Genomic DNA, 10,696 nt, shown 5'->3' with positions numbered 1-10,696 from the left:
AGAATACTCACAATTAACCAGCAGCCTCTGTGTACTCTCCAGGAATACTGAACCTCGGCCCTGTTTTATCAAAAGATAAAATCCATTTAAAATTTCCTTACCACACAGGCTGCCATAGACTTACAGTTGAAATCAACTATGTAATCAATTTCAACTCTTCATAAAACAGTTTATGAAGAGTTAATCATAAAGTTGATTTCTATCATAAGTCTATGGCAGCCTGTGTGTTAAGGAAACTTAAAATCGATTTTATCTTTTGATAAAACAGGGCCCAGATCAACTGTTTTCACTATTGTCTATCTGGAGTTATTTCTTCTGTTCATTTTCACATGAACCACAACTTTCTTACCTATGGTATGACTTGGACCTTGGATGAATGAGTAGACCTCCCAAACATCTGAAACTTACTGATAAAAGGTGCCACAACGAAGAATATGTAGTTCACGTAAAATGTACTGTAAAAGTTACACATTTTTTTTTTTTTTTTAATATGCAGGTGTTATACTATAAGAAATATAGTGTTATGAATTGACATTTTTATGGTGAACTCCTTCCAGAGTCACAGGTAGATATGAAGCAGAGGTATTTTAGAAGAAATGTGGGATGTTGTTTTGCTAAATCAATGGTATTTGAGAGAGTGGGGGAATGTATGACAAGACTTGTCACAGTGATTGTGATATCTTTTTTGATGAGAAATTGCAAGTTTTTAGGAGGGGGGGGGGGGGGTGTTGGGAATCAGGGTTCTCAGTGGATGTTGAATGTGTGTGTGTGTATGAGTGCAGTGTGCCTAAATATCTAGGGTAGATGAAGATTTGTTTTGGTTGGGAAAGGGAGGGCTGGTTGGGTTTTATGAATGATTCCATTCTAGATTTGCATAACGTATGTTTGATTGTTTTGTTTTTTGTTTTGTCCGATTTTCCTCAAACTTTCCCTGATGCGTTCTACTAGTATTGCTGCATTCACTCAATCCTTATAAGTAAACGAAGGTGAACTTGTCCTTGAATGGCGAGGAGTAAGATGTTTGTTTTCTACAATTGATACACCAGGGTCAGTGCCATGACTACATACATGTACATTCTGACAAACAAGACGCTTCCATGCGGAGTAAGCACTCTCCTGTCTAAATTGAGACTAGGGCCTTCTCCTTGGATGATTGATTTTTTTTTGATATAGAATCCATTCTGTGTTCTCTGTCTTCTTCCTCTTTCTCTCTCCCTTCTCGCTCTTGTTTTTGTTTGCCCAGGAATAAGACTTTTAATGAAATGTTGCACAGCGAATGCCTCGCGGTGGATGATGCTGAAATGGACTCGCGGGCAATCGTAGCAATCTTTCAATAATGTTTCCTATCTATTCCTGGACCAACCAAGCTCCCTGTGACCAGAGGAAGAAAATTTGACCAGGTTGACTCATTAACCTTGCATATATATTTCTGAGAAAAGTTATTCAATGACTTCTGTCTGTGTACATTCGTGTGTGTGTGTGTGTGTGTGTGCATGTGTCCGTGTGTGAGTGCAGAAAAGCTCCTACACATGCACTTGAAAATCTACCTTAATTTGTATTCCATCGAGTTGCCAGCACCATAAATAATTCCATTTGATGTAGAGGGGGACGGGGCAGGCTATAGGTTGATAGTACATCAACCCTGATCTACCGGTACCATGCACACTGAATGATGGTGGAATTTGTTTGCTGACTTGCTCAGGAAATTGTTGCTTTCAGCTGCATGTGCTGCAGTCGTTTCACATCTTAAAGGGACAAAATTGCGGGCAGTTCCTCTGTCTGGTCGGCAGCTGGGACAATGTATTCAAGCATGCGGACTCCTTTGACATTTCACTGTCCAGACCCCGTTATTTCACTGTTCACCCTCCTCGTGTGACAACTAGAAATAGGGGACATATTGTGTGTTCAGTCAGAAACCTGTGCCGACAAATTTTAGTGCTTGTATATAATTTCAGCCCTTTCAAAATTGGTGCTTTTGACCTGTCTGACCAGGCCTAACTCGACCTACCAAAAGTCTCCCTGATTCAGCAAGAGGCACTGGAAAGATTCTCTCTTTTTAAAGGACAAGTTTACCTTCACATACAATACAGAAATATTGAGAGAATGCAGCAACAGTGGAACACATCAGTAAAAGATTGAGGAAACCCAGGCGCTCCTTCAAACATTATGAATTTTTGAAGTTTCAATGATGCCATCTCTGGATGAGACGACTATTACGGCTTGTGATGTCACATGCGTAGATAGAAGATATAAAGAAAATTCTCACCTTTCTTGGATTATAAAAGAGCACTTGACTTGCGTCTTTCAGAAGGCAGGGGGAATGATATTGCTGTTAACAGACATCAGTAACGAGTCAAGGGAATATGTATTTTTATCCCCAAAAATAAAATTTTGTGGAATTCTATCATATTTTCCTTATATTGTTCTATGTCTTCTCATCCAGCAGTGACTGCACAGAAACTTTAAAGAGTCATATCTTTTGAACGGCTTGTCCAATTTTCCCTAAACTTTGGCCGATGTGTTCTGCTGATATTGCTGCATTCATTCAATCTCCAAAAAGGTGAACTTTTCCTTTAACATCCTGACATCCTGATTTGAGTTTGATTGAATGAATATTCCTCATGCATTATGAAAAAAGAACTGCAATTTATCCTAACCTGCTTTCTCCATAAAAGTCAACTTCATCCTGATATGTTGTCACTCAAGTATTGAATCTAGATTTTTTCATAAAGGGAGGAAGGAAAAGTGAGGAAAAAACAAGAGACTGATTCATTCCTTTGTATTTCCCTCCCTTCAAATTAATATGGATTCAAGAATTGGATAATGATTGTGTCATAGTCTGCAGTCTTTGACTTTGCCATCTATTCTGATAAGGTACTGTATCCAAAATTTTCATTGTCATGTCTGTAGTACACTGTATTCTATTGTGCATTCCACACTGAAAAAGGTATATGGTGTTTTATGTTTATATATCCTGCTCACAGAGACCCCCCCCCCCACCCCATGCCAAATTGGAATTTGATTTCTAAAGTAGAGAGGATCAAGAACTTTCTATATTTATCTCAATATGCTGTGGAAAGCTTTTTTGACATCCTTTTGGCAGAGAAGCGCTTAGTCAGTGAGGCTGCAATTTAGCTTGAGTGCCACGTGCATACTTTTTCCCCAGCTTCAAGACAGAGATTGCCTGAATGTGCGTGACAACTTCGACCTGGAAATCCACCATTTTTTTTTTTTTTTTTTTTTTTTTTTTTTTTTTTTACAATGCTAGCAAATGACACAATGTGACAAACATGCAGATCCAGCTTAAGTCAAAGTACATTGCTGGTCTGGAAACCCATTGTCCCGTGCAATGTAGCAACAACATTTCTAAACTGGAGATCTACATGAGTGTCGTACATTATACCTATCTCGAAATCAACCCTTATCTATAACATTGGGACAACAACTCCACCAACATCAATATCATCATCATCATTGTCATCATCATTATCATTGTCATCGTCATCATCATCATCACCGTCATCATCGTCATAGTCATGATCATCATCACAAGCATACTTGCAGGCCTTTTATGCATCTGTGAGATGAGAGCAATGACACGTTTCTGATTTTTTTTTGTTTTGTTTGGTGTTTGGTTGTCCTCGTGAAATGTGTGGGGAAACATTGATCCCAGGCCGCTCCCCTATGCCAGACTGCTGGTAATGCATACTGATGCGGGGGATATGCAGTACCGCGACTAGAAGTGCATGCATCCCTCTCGTTCCGGGGCATGAGTGATTTTCCAGGGCTCCCCACACTGTCTCCTCATGAGACGAGGGCCCAAGGGGGCCCCCCTCCTTCCATGGTCTGTGGCTGCGGGGCCTTTGCAGCATTACATCTCTTCTGCGGTTCCAGGCCTCACTCAGATATATATGTGGTGCTCTTAGTAAATTCATGCATGCATGGCGCAGGAGCGAGGACGAAAGAGGAAATGGCATGTGTATACAGCATGAGATGATATGAAAATAGGATACAGGGTTGCTTATGTTTCTTTGGATGCTGTTGAAATGAATGTCTACAGGCAGCCGTAAAATAAGATGGAAATTTAATATGAAATTGTTATACAATGTTCATCTTTTACTGTGTGTTACCATGCTGAGTCTCACAGCGTGAGCTGCTGTTTGAAGCTGCAAAACAAACTTATTTCTGTCAGAGATGCCCCACCCTACTAAAAACATGGATGCTTTGTCAAGAGCATCCAGCCAGCCCAGTCTCTTGAGAAGGGGTAGGGCTGGTTTGATTGGGACACAATAATCCCAATTCATAGAGATAGTTTTATAAATGAAAACCATTGTTGAAATACAAAGTAGACATATACCTTACAAGTGAGCATGTCAGTGTGCATTCATTAAAGGATGTGTAGTGGAATAGTGTACTCAGTGTTTCACGCATATATTACAGAGTTGATATTTGTTTAACCAGGATAGAATTGAACATGCATTGTGACTTTTGGTTTTCAGGGCTACCAACACTCACATAATAGAATCAGGAAGATTCTGAAGATAACCATGGAGATACTTACATTACTTAACTCTTTATGTGCCATGGTGGAAATGTCCTGTGTGCCACATTATTCTGAGACACCAACGTAATCATGCTTTGGGAAATCACTCTGTTTTTCAAATCTATAGATTTCTGTTACCTTGGACATATAGTGAGTAAAGTTGTAGAGAGAATGCAAAGCTTCGCTTTGATGTGAATATGTATGACAGATCTATGATTGCTTGTCTGTCTAAACCAGGAGCTAAATTATTGTAGAAGAATGACTTTTGCGCATAAAACAGTGACAGAAACATAAGATTTAATCCCAAATCATGTAAGGAACACCACTTAATAGTCAATCACCACATAAAATGTGAGCTATTTGTGAGAGGAACGGAATCGCGAGAAACGCTTTCTCTGTATTGTGGCATTTTGCGATTTATTGATCGGTTTGGGCGGGTTTGTGCATTTGAGCAGAATATGCGAAGTTGGCATGGTGTCGACTGAGTCGGGTGTGCGAACGTGGCACATTAAAGAGTTAGAATTACATCTAAACAAGTGACATGTTACTTTCCAAATCAGGGAATCATATTGTTTGTGAGGACGTAAAGATAAACATAATCTGTCAGGGAGCCTCCTACAGAATCAAGGAGACTGGGCAGATCTGGGTTTGTCAAAGTGTTCACATACCAATAGTAAGTCAGTTTATGAAATATTTCTTTGATAAATGTGCTAAAGTACTTAATATACCTCTCATTGTTTCTTTGTGAGATGTGTGAGGAAAGAATAAAAGACTTAATCAAGATATGATTTGGATTTTTTTGAAGTCAGGATTAGCAGTTGTTTTTACACAACTTTTTTGTTTACAGCAATCATGCCTTGACCATGATATTGCTACTACTAGTCTATTGTGAGAAAAATCAAATACAGCATTAGTCAGTTAGTTTTCTGGAAGTGAATGTAAGACAGGTTGTCTGTACCATTTGTTTTCTTCCAAGTAGGACAAGTCAAGAGACAGTTAAAGCACTTTTGTATCAAAGCAGGGCTATGTGTCTACATATGAAGAGTTTGTTTGCAAAAACCGATAAGTCCATATTTGCCAAATGGAGATATTTGCGATTAAAGGTCAAGAAAAATAAAGAGAATAATAAGAAAATTTGTGCTTCTTTTGACCATAACTTCAAAAATGTACCTTTATATGTAGTGACCAATATATCATTTAAAAGGTATTATTTTGTACTGTATTACAGAGACCGTACTTCAAAATCTTCAAAAATGGACTTATCGGTTTTTGCAAACAAACTCTTCATATGTATGAATGTATATTTTTTCTTCACTTTTTAAACAATAATGACCGAGTGTGATGTAAGCCCGTGCAATATCCAGTTTATGTATGATTTTCTCCTTTGCCAAATTACAGAGCTGCAAGCGAGATATTGTATCGTGTGTTATTAAAGGGGCATCATCCATGCCATCGAAGGCCTGGGAAGCAGCGGAAAGGAGCTGGCCAAAGTGATCTCCGCCTCCCAGAAATAGGTCACTGATATGGAGTGAGAGAGAGAGAGGGAGAGGGAGAGAGAGAGAGGGAGAGGGTGATACTGATATGGTCAGGGCAGCCCTTTCTCACAGAGGAAGGGTGAAAAGGAATTATACTCACTGATGGCATGCTTTACCCTGCTTAACCCATCCATTGCTGCAGGCACAATTCATTTAATTTGAAGGTTTGGCAAAACAGGATGAAGTCATTTCATATTAGAAATTGAGCAAGAAGCAAGAGCAGTGGCAGTAGCAGAAGGAAAATCATAATGATTATTATAATGAAAAAAAAGTACCTATGCTTGCAAAAAATAAAAAAAAAGAGTGTTGTCTCTGAATCAGCGATTACAACTGATATGCCAAATGCCAAGCAGGGCAGTTTACTCATTTAAACTGTTTGCAGTAGCAAGTGAAGACTGTTGGAGTGCTCTCACAGAGGTGCCTGTTAGATTTTATTCAGAGACCAACCGAGAAGTGGGTGTGTTGTCATGGTAATATATCCTGAATGGTTTACGAAATTCATTTGAGAGGCAGCCATGCAGTCTGATATTAGGAAAACTGTGGCCTCGTGTTTCGGTACACATCAGTCAACGCTTACTCATGATTTTGTTGTTGTTGTTGTGATAATGAATATGGGAAAAACTGGAGCAATAGGAATGTTAGCCAGTGAAAGCATTTTAATATTAAATTGTGTGAAGCTTCCGGATTTAATTGTGTTAGAATGGAATAGGGTTGAAGGGTGATTGATAATTACTAGAATCAGAGTATTCATATTTAAAGTATAAAAGTTGTAATATAGCATTGGTTTGTTCAGGGGAGACCTGATACAAAATTCTGTCATATCTAGTAAAGGCAGAATGATAGTGATAGTAAGATCAGACAAGGTATTCAATTTGATTGGACTGAAATTGAGCACGGAAACTCTGAAAATTGCAAGATACACCACGAATGCATAAATAATATACAGGAATTATAAGTGGAACAATGTTTGAACTCACAAAGCCATTTAGTATTCAGCTCTCTGTCATTGTTGATTAAACATTAACATCATACATTATGCCATCCCATCCTCAATTGGCCATTGGAGGGGAAAATGGTGTAATTAGCCTAAATATTCCCAGAAATTAGAAATGGGATGTCCTTCCCTGTCATGGAGGGGAAAAAAATCCAGACAGCCAACTATTAACATAGTAAGACACATTGTAGACTGCCATTCCATGGTGAGAGAGAAAAAAGATGGATAAATGTGGCTAGCAGAAGGGTGCCATGCACTTTGGAAACATGACATACACTCATTTTTCATTACATGGTAGATGAGATTACTATTTCTGACCCGTTACTGCAGTTCATCATCAACCAAACAGCAGGTGCCTTTTAATCATATCCGTGCATTGAATTCCCACATGTGTGGGAAAGTTTGGTGGGAAGGAGTAAGTGAGGAAGAATTGATGAATCAATTTATTTTTAATAGTATGGAAGACAATAAATATTTATGTATATCATATCAAACTTCTGTATATCATATAATATTATATCACACCATATATCACATGATATAATATATCTTCTTATGTCATATATCATGTATATCATATATTGTATCGTATTCACATCACATCACATCACATCACATCACATCACATCACATCACATCACACCACACCACACCACACCACACCACACCACACCACACCACACCACACCACACCACACCACACCACACCACACCACACCACATATTTCAAATCATGTACTCAATTCTTCAAGGAGCCGCATAGCCTATCTTGTGTAGAAATCGAATATTTTTGATAACAGTGATATAACACAATCATGTTCCCTGTTGCTACTGTGTAGTTGCACATTATGTGTGTATTTAGCCATCTGCAAAAGCAAAAAGGAAACGCCTCAAAATATATACCCTGATTTGTTGTTGATACAAGATTCACCTGCACAAGCGAATTTGTTTACATTTTCCCCACAAACCATGCCACCATGATTTGATCAAACTAGCAATGGCAAGGAAGATCACCATCACTGAGAACTGAGGCCACAGAAACACATGGACTTGATTAAGACTGGCTGACTTTGAGCTGTGATTTGCTTCAGTGGACCATGAATGTAGATCAGATGAGGGCAAAGCAGATCGTGAGAAATACAGTACCAAGACAAACTGATACTCTTTCACAGCCTGTTGAACTGCATGGGTCATGTGTGAGGAAATTCTGGAATGCAGAGGCAGAATTTAAAATTGCCCACCTTCACTGGAAAAGTGGACAACTTGGGGCAATTATGATTTTTGCTCTCGCCCAATTTCACTGGTTTAGAGACATCCATGTATTTCAGGATTAGAGTATTTTTGTGGACATTTTAATCTTACCTGCCAAGATATTCATGTTTTATTTCTGCTCTGCACTTAGAAGAGTGTGAATGATTTGATACTAATGTACATGTGCAGTTGCAATGATCACAATGATATCACTGCAGGTAAAAAGACAGCAGCAACAACAAATGTACTGATAATCAGGGAATGGAGTTCCAAGGAGCTACAAAATCAATCTTGAGTGTCCATTCTCACTGATCAATCGGGAGTTTGATTTCATAGCATCAACCAAAGAAAATGGAGCAGGTGTAGGAATATGCTCAGGACAGATATGCTGCTCAGTCAAGGGCAAGTAAATGTGTTCTGGCAGCCTCATAAAATCTACTTACTGGTGGAAATTGACTCGTCACTCCAATCATTAATCTTTCGAATGCTCCAATTTCCAATCCCCACCATGGTGACTGTGCATGGGGTTGGATGAAAGCATTTCCACTCGTTGAATGCATTGGATAGGCCAAACTATGCATTCTTAATGTCTCTCTCTGTGACTTTGTCATTGATCATTATATTCATGAATGTGTTTACCAGCACATGAAAAAAAAAAGAGAGAAGAGAAAAACCTGCCTCTTTATCTGTATAAAAAGAAGACAGGGACTGTACGAGATTAGAGGCAGCTGGCCTCAGCCCAGTCTCGTGTATGATTCATCCAGCCAGAGCAGAGGAGAGCAAACTGACGCGTAACCATGGCGCATTTACTTGGTGTTTTCTATCCTCCATGTGCTTACACGAAGTGAAGTGTAGCTTTAGATGAATGATGTGGTTAATATTGTATGCTGTTTGCATGATTTACTGGAACTTAATGGAATGTGGCTTAGTTATGGGGTTATTAGCAAGCAACTCTAGATAGTTTGCTTGATGTATGTGGATAAATCCTATTCCCCCCCCCCCCCATCTCACCCGACTTCTGCATGAAGATTTATGGGCAGCAAAAGTGTTGAAGTTTGCAGTGAAATGAATTTTTTCTCAGCGAAAGAAACTTGCATCATCTCTGAAAGTGTGGGAGGCGGCTTCTTCTGAGTGGGAGTTTGGTGCTTGGAGGATTAGCATCACTCAGTACATCTGAGGATAGATTGCCCCGAAGTACAGGGAGACATGCTCACCTCCAACTAGGCCTAATGGAATCTGCATTACAGTACGTTTGGTTTCTGTGACGCTATTGTTGGCATGTAGCAAGTGTGCTCTGATGTGTGGGTAGCTCATATATGCGCGTTCCTTGTGAGGGGATTCCTGCCCCCGTCTTCCCTGCTTATGTTTCTCGAATACATTGACATTTTAAGCATTCTTTAAGGCCACCAAGCCTGTTTGCCCCCATGGCCAAAGCTAACAATGAGAGACTCCACATTTGGCTATCATTTGCACCGCTGGTCCCCCCGCGTGACATTTGTGGGGACATATGCGGAGGAGCCCGAAAGTTAGACGAGCAACAGCGTTGTGTGTGGTCAACATCTGCAAGCCAGAGAGATAATGTTAAACAAGTCTTTAAACACTTCAAATGCGAGAAGAATGTTCTGTCCAAATACGACATGCATCCATTCTTCAAGACATTAGACACGTTGCTAAGCTTATTAGTGACATGAGAAAACACCACCAGAATGTTTTCATAATAGATTGTGTGAGAATCATGTTCATCTCAGGTAAAAGTGAACACTGTATAGAATATTCATGGACTTACAGATCCAACGTGGTTCTCAAGTGATGGTATCATCAGAAGACTCAGTGCAAGGAGGTATCACACCTCCTTGGTCTTTGCAATGACTGAGTAATTAGTTTCGAAGAGGTGGGTGCTTTGATGTGTGTATGGATTATATGAATAAAGTTATTTATCTCGATAAGAGAAACCCACTGCTCTCAATAGCTTTCAAGATGACATTTAGACCTTCCTTCCTCCTGTACTTTGTACGTAGTTCTAAAATGTATTTGCTGTATTGCTGCTAAGACTGTTTTCTCTCTCTCTCTCTCTCTCTCTCTCACATTCTGTGTAACGTATAAGCTGGCATTTCTGTGAGGGTTTGAATAATTTTCGCAAATTTTGCGAGTCACTGCTGGACCGCGAATTTAACATGCAAAAATGTCGCCATATGCTAGTCTTCTAGTGCACTTCTGTTAAGCCTCGGTGTCAAATCGAGAAAACAACATCTCGTGAAAATGTCCGTGACTTCCCCATTTGCGAAAATATCTGTGCGCTAAAATAACGGCTTATGCAGTATATGTTGTGTGTATGTGTGTGTGTGTGTGTGTGTGTGTGTGTGTGTGTGTGTT

The sequence above is a fragment of the Diadema setosum genome, chromosome 13 (genome assembly GCF_964275005.1).
Source record: "Diadema setosum chromosome 13, eeDiaSeto1, whole genome shotgun sequence".
In the NCBI taxonomy this organism is placed as follows: domain Eukaryota; kingdom Metazoa; phylum Echinodermata; class Echinoidea; order Diadematoida; family Diadematidae; genus Diadema; species Diadema setosum.
This window is presented reverse-complemented; position numbering follows the sequence as displayed.